General features: G+C 36.1%; 1 protein-coding gene across 3 annotated transcripts in view; it reads left to right on the top strand.

The window, feature by feature from the left end:
• EMCN (endomucin) overlaps nucleotides 1–17,126 on the top strand; it is a 107,972-nt gene extending 90,846 nt beyond the window's left edge. For 2 of the 3 annotated variants that reach the window (XM_059376501.1, XM_059376518.1), the window contains one exon: nucleotides 16,578–17,126. The gene's annotated coding sequence lies outside the window, so the exon portion shown is untranslated. The other variant, XM_059376509.1, reaches the window with a different exon arrangement.
• Nucleotides 17,127–22,044: the final 4,918 nt, after the last annotated feature.

Here is a 22,044-nt window from a genome sequence, read left to right as displayed (position 1 = left end):
TGAGGGACAGAGTCCGCCAGTGTCTCTATGAGAACAGATGCAAATGAACAATCTCATTATAGCAATTGTAAATCAATAAATATGTGAAATCTTCTGAAACTATGGTTATGAACAACACTGTTATTCTGCATGTCCTCTGCTTTGTCCAGGAATTAGTGCAATGCAGATTCACTTCTTATTTCAATAAAATGTCTCAGGCCAAGTTCTTGCATTGTGGAATTAACCCTCTCAGTTTAGCATGAGATTGTCTTTTTTTTCCCTAGAATTGGGTAAAGAGGTCTTCTTCTGATATCAATTTAGTTTTCACAAGAAACAGTGATTAAGTGCCCTCACAATTAGTGTTTGTTGCTTTTTAGAAACTGAAGAAGAATTTATCCTTTGGTAACTAAGAGTAAAAGAGCAAAATACCAAATAAATATGTATATGCCCAGAATTGACCTGACCACTATGGTAGGCACTCTGGGTAGTGTCCAGAGGGAGGACCATTATTGTTGTGTTAACTCCCCATGCTTACTATCCAGCCACTAACACAGGACTATTACAGACACATAGAGAGTGCTTGCTGAGAAAATGATGCCAATGTTTCTCTGGTCAGTAGCAGGAGATAGAGACAAAGCATCACCATCCAGATGTGAATACTAGTATCACAATCCTATCCCTTTCTAGCCATCAAAGTGGATTAGAAAAAGAGAAATCAGAGTCTGCCTATCCTTTTGCATTGGGCAATTTAAGATGCAAAGTTTGAGAAGTTGAGAAATTTAAGTTTGTTGAAATAGGTGGTCCAAACCTACCTAGGGCATGGAAAGCTTCCTTCCATACCCACTATGGTTTCTTGGCAACCTTGTGGCTAGTAAAAAGATGCTTTCTAAATGATCAAAATGCTTGACTCTTTGTGACTAATCATCCAATTTAGAGAAAGACAAAATCTTCTTTCTAGTCAGAAAGAAAAACTATACAGAGATAAGGAATATTGGTGACCCAAACAAGTTTGACAAGATAAATTATCATACATTTCCTATTCCTTTCCAATTTTTTGTAATTAAAAAAAAATTGCCTAGCCTTTAATTCTACATCTTTCAATTTGGAGAAATAAGTAGCTTTTGTTGCTCTTCTATGTAATTTTGGAATTATGTAACAATGTTCTGAAGAATAAAGATCAGAAAGTAAAGAGAAGAAACAAGTTTGACATGTCAATCCAACAACGCATCTTACTTTTTTTCAGTATGTTTCTCTTGGCAATCATTGTACTTTTAATGTAGTAACCAGTGAGAATGACTTTCTAGGTTATTAATGAGAAATCAGGTTTCAACTCAGAGATTCAGAATAAATAGGAATATAGTCATCAGAACTAGGAGATTTGGGAATAAAAGTTGAGAAGTCTGGATCTGTATGCAGCAGCAAACACTAATATGGAAAGTTCACAGTGTTAAAAATTTTCATCTCAAAATCCAATTCCAGAATAATTTAATGCTCAGTGCTTCATATATTGATCCTCTATTTTGTGCAGAGCATTATATTTAATGTGATTTGGCAAGATAGACAAGACTTCCAAAATACTTATAATCTATGATCTTTGCCCTCTGCAAATCTTTGCCTAGTGGGAACATGACATCACATTTAAGAAATAAGATAATAATAATTAAAGAAAAAAATTAAAAGCTATGTGAGCATGATTGATACTGATTCATCAGTTCAAACAGATTCTAAAATCTCTGAGACTTTTATATCAACAATAGGAAGATCGATAAGGGTTTCAAAAATGTTATCCTTTCACTGCAGATGCACTGCTCTACTTAGGGATCATAACTTTTTAAGAATAAGAAAAGGATTATTTTAGCCGAAACTTTGCCAGTATAATTCACTTTGGTCCCAACTACTAGCTGGTACCACCTTCAAAATAGCTATTAATGCAAAAATAATTTGTGTTAAGTTTTGGAGACCACCAGAATCAAAGATTAGAAATATATTAGTGATATGCATGTCCATGTATATATAGATATATCTCTATATATATGATATAGATATATACATCTCCTCATTTATAGTGAAAATGTGTTATTATTTTCTTCTGAGATTAATTCTTTTATGAAAAGGAGTGGTAAGGATAACAAAGCTAAAGGAAATCATTTGCTGTCACAAAGAACTTACACCAAGGCCAGACTTTCTATGCAAAAATGTGCAGCGGTCAAACTACATTCTTTTTTTATCATTGATGCCAATAAATGAATAAATTTGTCCATAATGATTGTGGAACTGGGGACATTAGTTAATAGGGTCTATATGTGGGAAGATGTATAAGGAACTAAATATTTAAAAGGAGAGTAAAAGAAAAATTATGTATATGTTATTAAATAACTGATTAAAAATTTTTGTTAAAACGTAAACAACATAAGGAAATTCAATGGAAAAGATAGGGATTCTATCACACCATGACTTAAAACATTCAAACAAAAAGAAATTATCATAAAAAAAAATTATGAAACAAAAAAACAGGGGTACCGGGTGGCTCAGTGGGTTTAGCCTCTGCCTTCGGCTCAGGTCATGATCTCAGGGTCCTGGGATTGAATCCCCCATTGGGCTCTCTACTCAGCAGGGAACCTCTTTCCCCCTCTCTCTCTACCTGCCTCTGCCTACTTGTGATCTCTCTCTCTGTCAAATAAATAAAAATAAAATCTTTAGAAAAATAAACTGGGAAAATGTTTGCTATAAATATGAGGCCAGTTAACTAATATCTTAAATGTACCATATACCAAAGACATTTATACAGATTAGGAAGTAGAAAAATGAGCAAAGGCCAAGAACAAGCAATTCATGGAGAAAGAAATAGAAATGGTAATATAAAATTATAAGAGTTACTATAATGAAAAAATGTGAATTAAGACCAAAAAAATTATAACCTTCAATTTACTTAAATTTTTTTCCTTAATTTTTAAAAGTCATACTGATGAAGCAAATAATATCATATGCTGCATTTGAAAGTATAAATTAATCTTTCTGAAGAACAGTATTTTCACTGTTGACTTAAAATATTCACAGTTGTTGCCTAGTAAATTCACTTCTAGGAAATTTTCATAAGGACATTATTTGAAATGTGATTAAAGGTTAATATACAAAGAATATTAGTGAACATTTAGAAAGAGTTTACATGTCTAATGGTATGGAAATTTCAAGTAAATTATGCTTCTTCTAATTAAAGACATTATTTAAGTTAGCAAAAGTAATTCTCAAGACAGTTTTTTTGTTGTTGTTTTTGGTTTTTTTTAAAGATTTTATTTATTTATTTGACAGAGAGAGATCCCAAGTGGGCAGAGAGGCAAGGCAGAGAGAGAGGAGGAAGCAGGCTACCCACAGAGCAGAGAGCCCAATGTGGGGCTCGATCCCAGGACCCTGGGATCATGACCCAAGCCGAAAGCAGAGGCTTTAGCCCACTGAGCCACCCAGGTGCCCCAAGACGGTTTTTTAATTACATGCAAACATGACTAAGGTATATGTTAAATGGGTGAGGGGACAATTTTAAAACTGAAGAAAGCATTTGATTGTTCCACAAGAGATTCTGTGCTATGGGAAGGGAGAGAACTAGAGTAACCTGCTTGTTCCCCCACCAGTAGGCTCTCTCTCCATTCTGTTTCAAGCCTCCTGACAGTTAAAGTAGAAAAGGGAGCTTCAGATAAAGAACAATGATGTGGATGGACCAGTGGCTTATCATATCAATATCATACTCAAAGGATCTGTCCAACAAGAAGATCTAAGAATTTTAAATATCTATGCCCCCAACATGGGAGCAGCCAACTATATAAACCAATTAATAACAAAATCAAAGAAACACATCAACAATAACACAATAATAGTAGGGGACTTTAACACTCCCCTCACTGAAATGGGCAGATCATCCAAGCAAAAGATCAACAAGGAAATAAAGGCCTTAAATGACACACTGGACCAGATGGACATCACAGATATATTCAGAACATTTTATCCCAAAGCAACACATTCTTCTCTAGTGCACATGGAACATTCTCCAGAATAGATCACATCCTCTGTCCTAATTCAGGTCTCAACCAGTATCAAAAGATTGGGAACATTCCCTGCATATTTTAAGACCACAATGCTCTGAAGCTAGAACTCAACCACAAGAGGAAATTTGGGAAGAACCCAAATACATGGAGACTAAACAACATCCTTCTAAAGAATGAATGGGTCAACCAGGAAATTAAAGAAGAATTGAAAAAATTCATGGAAACAAATGATAATGAAATCACAATGGTTCAAAATCTGTGGGACACAACAAAGGCAGTCCTGAGAGGAAAATATATAGTGGTACAAGTCTTTCTCAAGATACAAGAAAGGTCTCAAGTACACAACCTAACCCTACACCTAAACGAGCTGGAGAAAGAACAAGAAAGAAATCCTAAACCCAGTAGGAGAAGAGAAATCATAAAGATCAGAGCAGAAATCAATGAAATAGAAACAAACAAACAAACAAACAAACAAAAAAACAATAGAACAAATCAACGAAACTAGGAGCTGGTTCTTTGAAAGAATTAATAAGATTGACAAACTCCTGGCCAGACTTATCAAAAAGAAAAGAGAAAGGACCCAAATAAATAAAATCATGAATGAAAGAGGAGAGTTCACAACTAACACCAAAGAAATACAGACAATTATAAGAACATACTATGAGCAACTCTATGCCAACAAATTTGACAATCTGGAAGAAATGGATGCATTCCTAGAAACATATAAACTACCACAACTAAACCAGGAAGAAATAGAAAGCCTGAACAGACCCATAACCAGTAAGGAGATTGAAACAGTCATCCAAACAAACAAAAGCCCAGGGCCAGACAGCTTCCCGGGGGAATTCTACCAAACATCTAAATAAGAACTAATTCCTATTCTCCTGAAACTGTTCCAAAAAATAAAAATGGAAGGAAAATTTTCAAACTCATTTTATGAGGTCAGCATCACCTTGATCCCAAAACCAGATAAGGATCCCATCAAAAAAGAGAATTACAGACCAATATCCTTGATGAACACAGATGCGAAAATTCTCACCAAAATACTAGCCAATAGGATTCAACAGTACATTAAAAGGATTATTCACCACTACCAAGTGGGATTTATTCCAGGGCTGCAAGTTTGGTTAAACATCCACAAATCAATCAATGTGATACAACACATCAATAAAAGAAAGAAGAAGAACCATATGATACTCTCAATAGATGCTGAAAAAGCATTTGACAAAGTACAGCATCCCTTCCTGATCAAAACTCTTCAAAGTGTAGGGATAGAGGGCACATACCTCAATATTATCAAAGCCATTTATGAAAAACCCACCACAAATATCATTCTCAAGGGAGAAAAACTGAAAGCTTTTCCCCTAAGATTAGGAACACGGCAGGGATGTCCATTATCACCACTGCTATTCAACATACTACTAGAGGTCCTAGCCTCAGCAATAAGACAACAAAAGGAAATTAAAGGCATCCAAATAGGCAAAGAAGAAGTCAAACTATCACTCTTTGCAGATGATATGATACTATATGTGGAAAACCCAAAAGTCTCCACTCCAAAACTGCTAGAACTTGTAAAGGAATTCAGTAAAGTGTCAGGATATAAGATCAATGTACAGAAATCAGTTGCATTTCTCTACACCAACAACAAGACAGAAGAAAGAAATTAAGGAGTCAATCCCATTTACAATTACACCCAAAACCATAAGATACCTAGGAATAAACCTAACCAAAGAGGCAAAGAATCTACAGTCAGAAAACCATAGAGTACTCATGAAAGAAATTGAGGAAGACACAAAGGAATGGAAAAATGTTCCATGCTCCTGGATTGGAAGAATAAATATTGTGAAAATGTCTATGCTACCTAAAGCAATCTACACATTTAATGCAATTCCTATCAAAGTACCATCCATCTTTTTCAAAGAAATGGAACAAATAATCCTAAAATTTATATGGAATCAGAAAAGACCTCGAATAGCCAAAGGAATATTGAAAAAGAAAGCCAAAGTTGGTGGCATCACAATTCCAGATTTCAAGCTCTATTACAAAGCTGTCATCATCAAGACAGCATGGTACTGGCACAAAAACAGACACATAGATCAATGGAACAGAATAGAGAGCCCAGAAATAGACCCTCAACTCTATGGTCAACTAATCTTTGACAAAGCAGGAAAGAATGTCCAATGGAAAAAAGACAGCCTCTTCAATAAATGGTGTTGGGAAAACTGGACAGCTACATGCAGAAAAATGAAATTGGACCATTTCCTTATACCACACATGAAAGTAGACTCAAAATGGATGAAGGACCTCAATGTGAGAAAGAAATCCATCAAAATCCTTGAGAAGAACACAGGCAGCAACCTCTTCGACCTCAGCCAGAGCAACATCTTCTTAGGAACATCGCCAAAGGCAAGGAAAGCAAGGGCAGAAATGAACTACTGGGATTTCATCAAGATCAAAAGTTTTTGCACAGTGAAGGAAACAGTTAACAAAACCAAAAGACAACTGACAGAATGGGAGAAGATATTTGCAAATGACATATCAGATAAAGGACTAGTGTCCAAAATCTATAAAGAACTTAGCAAACTCAACACCCAAAGAACAAATAATCCAGTCAAGAAATGGGCAGAGGACATGAACAGACATTTCTGCAAAGAAGACATCCAGATGGCCAACAGACACATGAAAAAGTGCTCCATATCACTCGGCATCAGGGAAATACAAATCAAAACCACAATGAGATATCACCTCACACCAGTCAGAATGGCTAAAATCAACAAGTCAGGAAATGACAGATGCTGGCGAGGATGCGGAGAAAGGGGAACCCTCCTACACTGTTGGTGGGAATGCAAGCTGGTGCAACCACTCTGGAAAACAGCATGGAGGTTCCTCAAAATGTTGAAAATAGAACTACCCTATGACCCAGCAATTGCACTACTGGGTATTTACCCTAAAGATACAAACGTAGTGATCCGAAGGTGCACGTGCACCCAAATGTTTATAGTATTGATGTCCACCATAGCCAAACTATGGAAAGAATCTAGATGAATGGATCAAGAAGAGGTGGTATATATACACAATGGAATACTATGCAGCCATCAAAAGAAATGAAATCTTGCCATTTGCAACAACGTGGATGGAACTAGAGGGTATCATGCTTAGTGAAATAAGTCAATCAGAGAAAGACAACTATCATATGATCTCCCTGATATGAGGAAGTGGTGATCAACATGGGGGGTAGGAAAAGAATAAATGAAACAAGATGGGATTGGGAGGGAGACAAACCATAAGTGACTCTTAATCTCACAAAACAAACTGAGGGTTGCTGGGGGGAGGGGGTTTGGGAGAAGGGGGTGGTGTTATGGACATTGGGGAGGGTATGTGCTATGGTGAGTGCTGTGAAGTGTGTAAACCTGGTGATTCACAGACCTGTACCCCTGGGGATAGAAATATATTATATATTTATTAAAAAATAAAAAATTTTACAAAAGTGATCCTTTATTCTTTTTTTAAAATTATTTTTATTAACATATAATGCATTATTTGCCCCAGGGTACAAGTCTATGAATCATCAGACTTATACATTTCACAGCACTCACCATAGTCCATACCCTCCCCAACATCCATAACCCAGCCACCCTATCCCTCCCACACAGCCCCTCCGCAACCCTCAGTTTGTTTTGTGAAATTAAGAGTCACTTATGGTTTGTCTCCATCCCAATCCCATTTTATTTCATTTTTTCCTTCCCTACCTCCCACAGCCCCACTCTGCCTCTCAAATACCTCATGTTGAGCACTTTTTCATGTGTGTGTTGGCCATCTGGATGTCTTCTTTGCAGAAATGTCTGTTCATGTCTTCTGCCCATTTCTTGATTGGATTATTTGTTATTTGGGTGTTGAGTTTGAAAAGTTCTTTATAGATTTTGGGTACTAACCCTTTATCTGATATGTCATTTGTGAATATCTCCTCCCATTCTGTCAGTTGTCATTTGGTTTTGTTGACTGTTTCCTTTGCTGTGCAAAAACTTTTGATCTTGATGAAGTCCCAATAGTTCATTTTTGCCCTTGCTTCCCTTGTCTTTTGTGATGTTTCTAGGAAGAAGTTGTTGTGGCTGAGGTCAAAGAGGTTGCTATTTATGGTCTCCTCAAGGATTTTGATAGATTCCTGTCTCACATTGAGGTCTTTCATCCATCTTGAGTCTATTTTTGTGTGTGGTATAAAGAAATGATCCAGGTTCATTTTTCTGCATGTGGCTGTCCAATTTTCCCAACACCATTTGTTGAACAGACTGTCTTTTTTCCATTGGACTTTCTTTCCTGCTTTGTCAAAGATTAGTTGACCATAAAGTTGAGGGTCTATTTCTTGGCTTTATATTCTGTTCCATTGATCTATGTGTCTGTTTTTGTGCCAGTAGCATACTGGCTTGATGTTTGTAACTTTCTAATAAAGCTTGACGTCTGGAATTGTGATGCCACCAATTTTGGCTTCCTTATTCAACATTCCTCTGGCTATTCGAGGTCTTTTCTGGTTCCATATAAATTTTAGGATTACTTGTTCCATTTCTTTGAATAAAATTGATGGTATTTTGATAGGGGTTGCATTAAATGTATAGATTGCTTTAGATAGCATAGATGTTTTCACAATATTTATTCTTCCAATCTATAGGCATGGAACGTTTGTCCATTTCTTTGTGTCTTCCTTAATTTCTTTCATGAGTACTGTAACTAGTTTTCTAGTTACAGGTTCTTTGCCTCTTTGGTTACAATTATTCCTAGGTATCTTGTGGTTTTGGGTGCAGTTGTAAGTGGGATCAACCCCTTAATTTCTCTTTCTTTTGCTTTATTGTTGCTGTATAGAAATGCACCTGATTTCTGTGCATTGGTTTTATATCCTGACATTTTACTGAATTCCTTTACAAGTTCTAGCAGTTTTGGAGTGGAGTCTTTTGGGTCTTCCACATAAAGTATCATATCATCTGGAAAGAGGTGGAGTTTGACTTCTTCTTTGCTGATTCAGATGCCTTTAATTTCTTTTAGTTGTCTTATTGCTGAGGCTTGGACTTCTAGTACTATGCTGAATAGCAGTGGTGATAATGGACACCCCAGCCATGTTCCTGATCTTAGCAGAAAAGCTCTCAGTATTTCCCCATTGAGAATGATACTCGCTGTGGGTTTTTCATAGATGGCTTTGATGATATTGAGGAGTTATCCTCTATCCTTACACTTTGAAGAGCTTTGATCAAGAAAGGATGCTGTACTTTTTCAAATGCTTTTTCAGCATCTACTAAGAGTAACATATGGTTCTTGTTCTTTCTTTTGTTAATGTATTGTGTCACATTGATTGATTTGTGGATGTTGAACCAAACTTGCAGCCCTGGAATAAATCCTACTTGGTCATGAATAATCCTTTTAATGTACTGTTGGATCCTATTGACTGGTATTTTGGTGAGAATTTTTGCATCTGTGTTCATCAAGGATATTGGTCTGTAATTTTCCTTTTTGATTGGGTCTTTGTCTGGTTTTGGGATCAAGGTAATGCTGCCCCATAAAATGAGTTTGGAAGTTTTCCTTCCATTTTTATTTTTTGGAACAGTTTCAGAAGAATAGGTATTAATTCTTTAAATGTTTGGTAGAATTCCCCAGTGAAGCCATCTGGCCCTTGGCTCTTGTTTTTTGGGAGTTTTTTGATGACTTCTTCAATATCCTTATGGGTTATGAATCTATTTAAGTTTTCTGTTTCTTCCTGGTTCAGTTTTGGTAGTTTATATGTCTAGGAATGCATCCATTTCTTCCAGATTGTCAAATTTGCTGGTATATATTTGCTCATAATATGTTCTTATAATTGTTTTTCTTTGGTGTTGGTTGTGATCTCTCCTCTTTCATTCATGATTTTATTAATTTGGTTTTGTTCTCTTTTCTTTTTGATAAGTCTGGCCAGGGGTTTATCAATCTTATTAATTCTTTCAAAGAACCGGCTCCTAGTTTTGTTGATTTGTTCTACTGTTTTTCTGGTTTCTATTTCATTGATTTCTGTTCTGATCTTTAAGATTTCTCTTCTCCTGCTAGGTTTAGGCTTTCCTTGCTGTTCTTTCTCCAGCTCATTTAGGTGTAGGGTTAGGTTCTGTACTGGAGACCTTTCTTGTTTCTTGAGAAAGGCTTGTATCACTAGATACTTTCCTCTCAGGACCACCTTTGCTGTGTCCCAAAGACTTTGAACAGTTAATGTTTTCATTTTCATTTGTTTCCATGAATTTTTTTCAATTCTTCTTTAATTTCTTGGTTGACCCAGTCATTCTTAGTAGGATGCTCTTTAGTCTCCATGTATTTAGTTCTTTCCAATTTTCCTCTTGTGACTGAGTTCTAGCTTCAGAGCATTGTGGTCTGAAAATATGCAGGGAATGATCCTAATCTTTTGGTATTGCTTGAGACCTGATTTTTGACCCAGGATATGATCTATTCTGAAGAATGTTCTATGTTTACTAGAGAAGAATGTGTATACTCTTGCTTTGGGATAAAATGTTCTGAATATATCTGTGATGTCCATCTGGTCCAGTGTGTCATTTAAAGCCTTTATTTCCTTGTTGATCCTTTGCTTAGATGATCTGTCCATTTCAGGGAGAAGGATGTTAAAGTTTCATACTATTACTGTATCATTGTCAATGTGTTTCTTTGATTTTGTTATTAATTGGTTTATATAATTGGCTACTCCCATGTCAGGGCATTGGTATTTAAAATTGTTAGATATTCTTGTTGGACAAACCCTTTAAGTATGATATAGTGTCTTTTTTCATTTCTTCTTATACTCTTCGGCTTGAAATCTAATTTATCTGACATGAGGATTGCCACCCCAGCTCTCTTCTGATGTCCATTAGCATGGTAAATTGTTTTCCAACCCTCACTTTAAATCTGGAAGTTTCTTTTAATTTAAAATGAGTTTTTTGTAGGCAGCATATCAATGGGTCTTGGCTTTTTGTTTTATGTTTGTTTGTTTGTTTGTTTGTTTTTTATCCATTCTGATATCCTGTGTCTTTTGATTGGGGCATTTAGCCCATTTACATTCAGGGTAATTATTGAAAGATATGAATTTAGTTCCATTGTATTGCCTGTAAGGAGACTATTACTGTATATTGCCTCTGGTCCCTTCTGGTCTATTGCTTTTAGGCTCTCTCTTTGCTCAGAGGACTCCTTTCAATATTTCCTGTAGGGCTAGTTTGGTGTTTGCAAATTCTTTTAATTTTTGTTTGTCCTGGAAACCTTTTATCTCTCTTTCTATTTTCAATGATAGCCTAGCTGGATTTAGTATTCTTGGCTACATATTTTTTTCTTTAGTGCTCTGAATATATCATGCCAGTCCTTTCTGGCCTGCCAGGTCCCTATGGATAAGTCTTCTGTCAATCTAATATTGTATTAGTAACCATTGTATATTATAGACCTCTTGTCATGAGCTACTTTCAGGATTTTCTCTTTGTCACTAAGACTTGTAAGTTTTACTATTAGATGATGGGATGTGGACCTATTTTTACTGATTTTGAGAGGATTCTCTGTGCCTCCTAGATCAAAATAATAGGGAAATTCTCTATTATAATTTCCTCCAATATCTTCTGCCCCTCTTTCTCTCTCTTTTTCTAAGATCCCAATTATTCTAATATTGTTTTATGATATCACTCATCTCTCAAATTCTCCCCTCATGGTCCAGTATTTATTTGTGTCTCTTTTGCTCAGCTTCTTTATTCTCCATCATTTGGTCTTCTGTATCACTAATTCTCTCTTCTGCCTCATTTAACCTAACAGTAAGAGCCTCCATTTTTTATTGCATCTCATTAATAGCTTTTTAAATTTCAACTTGGTTGGATTTTAGTTCTTTTATTTCTCCATGAAAGGGTTTCTCTAATATCTTCCATGCCTTTTTCAAGCCCAGCTATCACCTTGAGGAATCATCATTCTGAGCTCTAGTTCTGACATATTACTAATGTCCATATTGATTAGGTCCCTAGCCCTTGGTACTGCCTCTTGTTCTTTTGTGTGTGTGTGGTGAGTTTTTCCACCTTGTCATTTTATCCAGATAAGAATATATAAATGAGAGAGCAAAATACTAAATGGGTGGCAAAGACCCCAGAAAACCAAATCAGAAGGGACGTGAAACTGGAGGAGGAGGAAAGGTGAATAGAACAGAGCCACACACTTGATTCTGGGTGCATTCTGGTCTCTTAGAAGAAACTACCTCTCAAAACTTTAAAGAAAGGGAAACCTGCATATGTACAAAAATAAGGGTAAACACAATGAAGGGATGGAATATGCCTGTAAAGATGAAAATTTTAAAAAGATTCTAAAAAAGGAATTGATAAGTTGGTTGGGAAAAGAAAAAAAAAAAGAGGAGATCAGGCTGGAGCTATATTTAAGGTATATTTTGATCTAGTAAAATAAATTATGTCCCAAAATTTTAAAGGCAAAAACCCTACATGTATACAAAAAATAAGGTTAAATACAATGAAGGAGTAAAGCATAACTATAACAATGAACATTTTAAAAGGTATTGATAAGATAAAATAGTTTAAAATGTTAAAAGAGGAAACAGGAAAAGTTAAAAAAATAGAATAAGAAAATATAAAATTAAAAAAAATTATCTTTGCAAGACTAAAGGATCATGGGGTTAAAGCCATGAATTCTATGTCTTGCTTTCCCCTAGCTCTGGAATTCTGCGGTTTCTGTTGATCGATAAACTTAGTCTTAACTAGAGGTTCTTGCTGATCTTCTGGAGGAGGGACCTGTTGAGGTGATTGTCTTTGCCTGAGGTGGAACTGCACTGTACTTGCCAGTGGCCAGGCTAAGTAATCTTCTCTGGTTCACCCTTGGGAGATTTTGTTCCCTGAATGCTTTCCATAGAGCTTTGGAAGACAGTAATGAAAATGGCAGGCTCCCAGTCTCTGGCCCCAGAGGAGCTGAGAGCTGGAGGCCCCACTCCTCAGTGCACCCTCAGAAAAAAACAGTCAATCCCTCCCATCTCCCTGGTATCCAGGTGCAGTCTGTGCTCACCCAGCCTGTGACTGAGCATTTCTATCTCTGGTGTGCAGCCCCGTTTGGAGTCTCCAAACCCAACAGATTCCTGTTGCGCACTCCTGTGCCACTCCTCCCAGAGGAGTAAGGAGGGGGTATCTCCAGATATGCCACTTGTGGGGTCCCTGCTCAAAGAGCAGTGGCCCAACTGTGCCTTGGATCATGGTTTAAGGTAACTTCGATCTGAGAGCCCTCCACCTCAGCTCCGTCTCTGTAGCTAGCTTCCCTGCTCCAATACCTGGCAGTTCTACTACAGTCAGCCACTCCCAATCTTTCTGTGTCCCCATGGGTCCTGAGACCACACTGTCCCCATGATGACTCCACACTTTCTTAGCTTCTGGAGCAATGTTTTTCAGTGGAGCAGACTTCTGAAAGTTCTGATTTTGTGCTTTGCTGCTCCGCCACTTGCTGGGAGCTGACCCCTTCCCCCCATGGTCTATTTTCTTCTAGTGTCTTCAGATTCACTTCTTCACATGTCCTACCTTCCTGAAACTGGTTGATTTTCTGTCCCTAGAATTGCTGCTCTTCTTCTCTTCTATCTCCTATTGAGTTTGTAGGTGTTCAGAATGGTTAGATAACTATCTAGCTGAACTTCTGGGACCCAATGCTATTTCAGTTTCCTACTCCTCTGCCATCTTGCTTCCTCCTGAGTGTGATCATTTTTTCCTTATAAGCATCATAGATTTATAAGATTTTAGGGTTGTGAGACATTTAGTGACCATAAAGTCATGCATTATTATTACTGAAGACTGCACACTAAATTTAGAGAGATTATAACTTTAGAATAGAAGCAAATACTGATTACTGGTACATTCAAATTGAAACTTCTAACTGAGGGAAAAAAATCATTAATGTAGCAAAATCCAAGTCTTGAAAAAAAGATTATCAATGTGAAGAGTATTCTAATGAAAATATCAGTTTGTTCCCATATTACTTGCTGATCCTTGAAAAATATAATCAATAGTATTAATCAAGAGCATTATCCTATTCACATAAATCCCGGTGTTTACCTAGTTGGTCTGTGCTGCAAACTCTTGACTGCACCTGAAAACTCACCTACAGAAGAGTCTGGGTCAGTTGAACAAAAAGTAACAGAGATCTGCTCTTTGCCAAATATGAGACCAGGTACATGGCATGTTGCCATGAAGAGAAGAGAAATACACATAAGGAAGATAATTTGACTTTAATATGGTAAATAATAAGATAGTGGTATGTAAAGTTAGACATAAGTACCTTGAACTTAATGGCTAATTGCTGAGAAAGATGGCATTTGAGCTGAGACTTTTAGAATAAGCAAGTATAGGTATATGAAAGAAATTAAAAATAACTGGTTGTTCTAGGGCTATGCTATGCACATCTGCTGCTAGGTCAGTGAGCTGTTGATACTGTTCTATGGTTAGATTAATTATAGAAACTGGGTATGAGTCTTTAAAAATTATTATAGCAATTTGATATCATTGCAACATTCTATTCATGTTATTATATTTTTTAGTATCATTTTGCTGCTGATTAGAAATTGAAAAAAATGTATATCTGTCCTAATCGTTCATAGTTTGAGATGCACTGGCCTAAAGGATATAGTTAAAATTCAGAAATATTGGAAAACAGGGCTGAAGCAGTAGAGGACACCAGATAGTGGGAGGTCTTGTTTTCCACAGTAAATGGGCAAGGACTGCAGAAAGCAAGAATAAAATATGTTTTCTACACAGAATAAAATGAGGTTCTTTCTTTCTTCATTAACACCATGTAGATATTTAATCATTTTGGTAGACCCCCTAATCCTGCAAACTTGGATGTAAAATATCCAGGAAATCAGTTCCAAATTTTAGAGGGGGGTTCTGTTCTGCAGTCATGCCTATGATCACTGTGTTTCTTCTAGAGCTATGCCATGCTCTAACATAAACTGGACCATCTGTCTATTGCAGATACTCTAGGAGGATATCAGAAATACTCTGTTTTATGATCTTTTCCATAGACTAAAGCTTGACATGGATCCTGTGGCCACTCACTGCTCTCCAAACCACTCTCCACCATGGCAGCCAGGGTTTGGTTTTCCTCCACGTGAGGCAGAAGTATGACTAACCATCCCTACCAAAGTACCTGCAGTCACCAACCATGCTATGAAGGAGCAGGGTGCAGGTTTTTACCCCTGGTACCAGGGCCTACCCCATCCAGATTCTTGGGAACTGCCAGTCCTGCCATCAACAACATGACAACATCTAACATTTGCCAGGTCAGACCACTTACCCTTTTCCACTTAGGCACAAAAGTCTCCATCTCCTGCTCCTTGTGACTGTGAAAGTTGTTTCTGCGCTGCAAAGAAGCAAACCTCAAAGTCATAAAGAAAGCTCTGGCTCTCCTTCTCTCCTTGTGAAGAAGAAGTAGAGAGTTGTCTGTTCATGCTTCCCCCTGATAGCATCCAGCAGCAAAGCTTAAAAGATGCTAATAAGTATCTCCGTTTTTCACATTGTCACCCCAAGGAACAAACCTTGAAGTGTGTCCCATTAATGATAGGGTAGAGTCAAGGACTTCAATCAGAAGAGGAATATGATGAGATTTGTGCTGAAGACACATCACCAAGTGTTTAATAAAGATTAATCCAAGAGGAATAAGACTGGAAGCAGAGCAGTTAAAAAAACTGCTGCAATATTGATTGCTTAAGTAAAGCTCAAGGGTTTCACCAGTTCTGCAGGTATAGTAGGGATGAAGATGAAGAGGCAGAATGGAATAGAGAAATGTCTGGAAGGTAAACGTCTCCAGAGATCATGATTGATTGAATGTGGGCACTGGAGAATGAGGAAGATTAGGAATATAGATATATCCACATTTCCAACATGAGTGCCTCGGTGGACCATGGAAGTTACAGCAAAGATTAGAATTTTGAGAGGGAACAGGTTTGGCAGGCAGTACACATGTTCCAAGACCCCCAGTTGATAGTACTAAACCCTGTACATATATGTTTTTTCCTGTATATACACACCTACGATAGGGTTTAATTTACAAATAAGGCACAGGAAGAGATTAACAACAACTAATACTAAAATACGAGTTTTAAAAATAAACTGTAATAAAAGTTATGTGAATGAAGTTTTTCTCTCTCTCCAAATATCTTATTATACTGTACTCACCCTTCTTATGATGATGTGAGATGACAAAATGTCTGCCTGATGAGATGAAGGTGACTGACATAGGTGTTGTGACGTAGCCTCAAGCTACTATTGACCTTCTGAACAATAGATGAGAAGGAGGATTAGCTGCTTCCAGACTGAGTTTGACTGCAAGTAGCTGAAATCATGAGAAACAAAACCATGGATTGGGATGGGGGTGAGGTTACTGTAGTGTGTTTTGTTGACATGTTGAGTTTGGAAGTGCTTGTGAGATAGTCAAGTGATTCCACTGGGTGGAAAAAATTCAGCAAGTTATTAACACTTCTTAACAAGAAATGGCCCCTCCAGCGTCTCTACTTCCTCCCTTTCTTGGAATCTAAACTTTCTTTTTCCACCCCCACAGGCTTAATCTTCAGCTTCTATGCTCCAGGGATAAGAAGGGATATTCAATTTGTGGACGCAATCCTGACTTCCATTCTTGCTCTCCAGTCTGTGCCAGTCACCTGTCCCAATAAAGTGATGTCCAGATGACATGCAATAATTTTAGAGAATCACATAGAAGCCTGGGCCTCTCCCATCATTTGAGAAGTGAAAAAGCACATTCTTACATTTTACAGGAATATTCTTAGGAGATCGAGTTTTAGGAAGGACATTTGTGAGCAGTTATCCTGACAGCTTAGGCAGGTGGGTTCATGATGGCATGCCTTCGAGTTTAAAGTTGCCAGAGCCAACAGTTCTTATCCATGGAGACTTTCCTATTTTCTTGGTGTTCTTATATTACCTGACGTTTGTATTTATTGTTTTGTACTATGTTAATGCAGGGACAATTTGCAAGTGTATTATTAAATATTAGGTAGAAATCATGCCATGCCACTTTGTACATAAAGATACTTTATTTGTATTTTCATGTGTTACTTTTAATAAATATTTACTATATTCAACTCACTAAAAATACTGTGACTGTGAAAATATCAATGATATTGTCTTCCCATAATTATGAATATTTTGGGGCTGATTATTTGAATATGAGAATTCACTAATGAAGGCATCTATAATAAGTGAGAAAGGAGCAAAAGATTCACAAATCAGACTCCATGAAAGAGAAGTCAGTTTAGCATTTATTTGGTCTTTCTATTTGTAATTCACACTGTGACAAGGATGTAAGGGGCATTTATGACACTCTGTACTGCATTCATTAAGATGACAACAGGATTGAGATTTTTCATAATCAATTTGGTTGACAGTATGTGCATTTTTTTTCTTTAATTTTTTTAGGAATGTAATGATTTGTTCTAGCAGTCACCATCAAATCCCGTTTGTAGAAACCAACACTTCATAAATATATAATTATGGTATTATTTTTCAGTGTATCACTTTACTAAAAATACTGTACAATTATAGCTGCCCCTCCATCAAGAACAAATTCTTCTGCTGAAAGCTGACTGATCAACCTTGACCACTTCTTGGACACAAGGGATCAAAATGTCATGTTGGCTGAAGTTCTGTGGAAAGCCTTGGAACTAATAAGCTGCCAGTGGCAGACAGCTCTTTAAGTTAATGATTACCTAAATTGTTTTCACTGCTAAATTATCTTAGTGATGGGAGAGCAGTGTAGTGGGTAGATTCAAAGCTGTTTTTTAAAATTTCTTTTGTTGCACAGTATTTCAAAACTTCCAGCTTAAAGAATTGTATAATCATCTTGGTTTTAGGTTCCTGATGTCCGGACTATTTCTAATTAAGGACACACCAAGCAAGCATGTCTGTATTACTGAATGGTGTTCCTTTGTGTTTCTTTGAGAAGAGAGAAGGGGGATATGGGCGTGGGAAAAAAGCAAGCAAGAAGGTAGAGAAAAAAGCAAGGCTATCCAATACATACACTTCGCTTGAGGGATGTTTTAACTATGATCACCTCTAACCTAGAAGCCTCTAAATGGGAAGAACAAAGGCTGGAGAAGGCCAACCACAGAACATTTGTCTCCAGAAGGAAAATACTCCTTCTGGAAAGTGAAAACACGCCTAGAATGCTGTACTGAGCTGAGCTCCTCAGTGGAAGTCTTGTTACACAGAACGTACTGCAAAGAAGCAAACTTTCCTGCAGTTTAAATTACTACAAGTGATACGTTATTCTGGCTTCTAGAAAAACCATTTACTTGAATTTTCATGAGTATTATTGGAAGAGAGTTTATAAGGATCAGAAGAGGGAAAGCTTTTTGATGGTCATAAAAGGATGCAACTCATTCTAGTTCAAGATTTTTCCACAAAGAATATGCTTTATACTAATAAATATAGCATTAAATCTTTAAAACAATCCAAGTGAAAAGAGGATTGAGGACTTGGCAGAGATATTAGTGGCATTGTGTAGCACTAATGTCTGCATTTTTATAAATCAACTTTAAACTTCTGTTGAAGTAGTGTATTTTGTTTTCAAACAGAATTATTATTAATCAGATGTTTTTTTTAATTATCTGATTTAGATCTACTTTTTATGCCTGACTTATTATAATCTTTTTATTCTGATATACAGTTCAAATGTCACTGCAGCAATAGAAAGGCTGTAATTAGATCAAAGCTAAACCTTTTTATCTATTTATTCTGCATGACAATATGAATATAATTTAAGTCTATCAATAGGCAAAACATAAACAAGAGCTAATTAACTGGCACTGTTGTCATCTGAGAATAAGCAGATGTTGTTGGCCAACACAGGGGCTGTGATCAGCTAGCAGAGAAAGACTTCTAAATTCCCCTTGCTGAGCTGAAATATTCCATTACACATCTGACAAATCTATGTCTTATTTTTTGTCTACCTGCCATCATGAGGATCAACTTAGGACATCAACAAACCTTCATCAATGAACATGCTAGCCTCCCTTGATTTTCCTCTGTTGAGCCCTACTTGTGATTATTCAGAATTTTGTGAGGTTCTAAAAAGAAAACTGGATATGTCCTTTAAAACTTATGCTTTGGATGACATTAGTATCAAAAATATGAGACTGTTTATTATGACCCATATTCAAGATATCCATCATTGTGGTTAATTAAATAATAGTTATCCTGAGCTAAGAATTAATGGTGAATTATGCACAGATATTCCCTTAAAAATTTCCCCACCAACACAAACTAGGTTGCTCATGTTTTATTAAATGAGTATACTTTGTCATTGCTTCAGGGGGATGTGCCCTGCGGGTGGACCTGAATATATTTTCCTGTTCTGGATATTTAAAAAAAAAAAAACTGTTTTGGTAAATAATGGAAAAAAATATATCATGTCCATCAATGTTACATTCCTGAACTTGAAATCAGAATTCTACTGATGTGATCATGGACAATATCATTAGTTTCCTAACACCATATCCAAATTGACTACATGCCAGGCATTATGTTAAACAATTCACATTCATCATCTCAGTAAATCATCACAATAATGGTAAGAAATAATTTCTAATATTATATTATTTTTTATTGTTGTTATCATCATAAACATAAACATAAGCATATCCATTTTAAAAGATATGGAAGCCAAGACAGAAAGTTATATAGCTTATCCAGGTTGTACAACTCGTAAACAGCAAAAATTTGGATTCCAACCTAAATCCTAAATCTCTGTTCCTCATCACTGTACTACTTAGTCTTTTTAATCTAAGTTAATTTATCTTAAAAAAAAATGGGTGAAAGCACTATACTCCTGGCCATAGTTAAAAACAGGGACCGTATTTCTCATACCCCTATAAACAATTAAAAAAACTAAACAACTTTTTCAAATGATGAACAAAAGACAGAACAAGACCATGATCCATGAAAAGAGAGAAATAAAATTGTTAGCCCTATGAGGGCCTGACTTTGACACATTTTAGACCAGCTGCATAGAAGAGGATCCCTAAGCAGAACCTGAAAGTTACACTGGGTTGAGGAGACATAGATTGGAGCAAGGGGCCTACAGTAGCTGGAATTCATGAAGCACAGTACCAGACAGGAAGGAGCTACACGACAACCTCCAAAAAATCTGCATATAGGTGACTTTCTATCTGCTGATAATGGGATATTAAACTGTGCAAACACTTAGGGTAAATCTTCATGAAACCAGGCAAAAAAGAACTGTATGCTGAAAATTCCTAGACATCATCCAGGGCGGAAAGACATTCAGGGTCTGACCAGCTATATTGGAAAATCCTTACTGATCACGTCAATTGATGATATCACAAGAGTCACACTTTAATAGTTATGCTAAAATACCCCTAGAGTGAGGGTGACTCTAGATAAACCCTAGCATAGCCTAAAAATAAGCCCTGAAAAAAATGAAAAAAACTAACATATTTAAAGGCTTCCCAGGACAAGGTCTGATAATCTTTGATAAAGACAACAAAATATAACAAAGCAACACATCAACAATGTAAAGTACCAAATAGTCATCGTCCAATCTAAAATGATATAGATGTCCCCAAAGAAGTAAGCTGTGGTCTATAATCGTGCAGAAAAATCGGTTAATAAAGAGGGACTCATAAATGATAAAAATGGATGGATACTCACAACTAGTTCCACAGGATAGTATTACCCTGATAACAAAACTAGCCAAAGACATTGCAATAAAGAAAAAATAAAAATAAAAACAAAAAACCATGGGTCAATGGCCCTCATGAACATAAATACAAAAACAAAACAAAACAGAACAAAACAAAAACCTATTAACTAAATATTAGCAACTAAAATTCAACAATATAAAAAATATTAAGTGAAATTTATCCTGGGAATTCAAGGTTTTCTGACATTTGGAAATCAGTTATTGTAATGCAACATATTATCTGAGTAAAGGAAAAAAACTCATATGCTTACCTCAATAGATAGAGAAAAAGCACTTGATAAAATTCAGTATTCATTGATGACAAAATATCTCATGAAATTAGGATTAAAAGAGAATTTCCTCAGTCTGATAAGGTTTATTTATGAAAATCTAACTCATATAAATGGTGAAAATAAATATTTTTCTCTAAAATTTGAAACAAAGTAAACTTTCTCTCATCACTTTTATTCAACATTGTTCTAGGCTGGAGTAAGGGAGGGGGTTAAGTCTTAGCCAATGCAATAATGCAAGAGATAAAAACATACAGGGACTGGAAAGAAAGATGACAGAACCTGCCTAATCTTATGAAACCCTCAAAAATCTCCTAGAATTAATAATCAGATTTGTTTTGATTATAGAATGTAAGCTCAATAGACAGAATCAATTGATTTCTCTAGTAACAAAAAAATTGAAAAGATATACCATTTACAAAAAAATGAAGTTCTTAGGGATAAATTTTACAAAATATGTACACTCCTTATACGTTAGAAACTGTTAAACATCTGTGTGAAATTAAAGAACATCAGATCATAGTTTAAACTACTCAATATTAAGATGTAATTCTAAATTGACATATTTATCAAAATTCCATTCTAAATCAAGTTTTCATTTTCTATAGAAATTGATAATTCAAAAGTTTATATGAAAATAAACTTAGAATTGCTAAAAAAATTTTTTAAGGATAAACTTGGACTACTCACACTCCTGGATTGGAAGACTTACTATAAAGCATCAGTAATCAAAATGGTGTAGTACTAACCTAAGAATAGAATTTAATCAATGAAACAAAATAGATATCCCAGAAATAAATAAATATATGATGTTGCCTTATACACGCATGCATATATACTCAAATGACTTTTGATGAGGGTGCCATATTAATTCAACAGAGAAAGGAATGGCTCTGGAACAATAGTTTACTCACGTGCATTAAAAAACTAAGTTCAATACTCACCTCATATTATACACATACCAACTTGAAATGTGTCATAAACTTAAACATTAAATCCAGATCTATAACATTTGCTTTCTA

The sequence above is a fragment of the Mustela nigripes genome, chromosome 1 (genome assembly GCF_022355385.1).
Source record: "Mustela nigripes isolate SB6536 chromosome 1, MUSNIG.SB6536, whole genome shotgun sequence".
In the NCBI taxonomy this organism is placed as follows: Eukaryota; Metazoa; Chordata; class Mammalia; order Carnivora; family Mustelidae; genus Mustela; species Mustela nigripes.
This window is presented reverse-complemented; position numbering and strand designations above follow the sequence as displayed.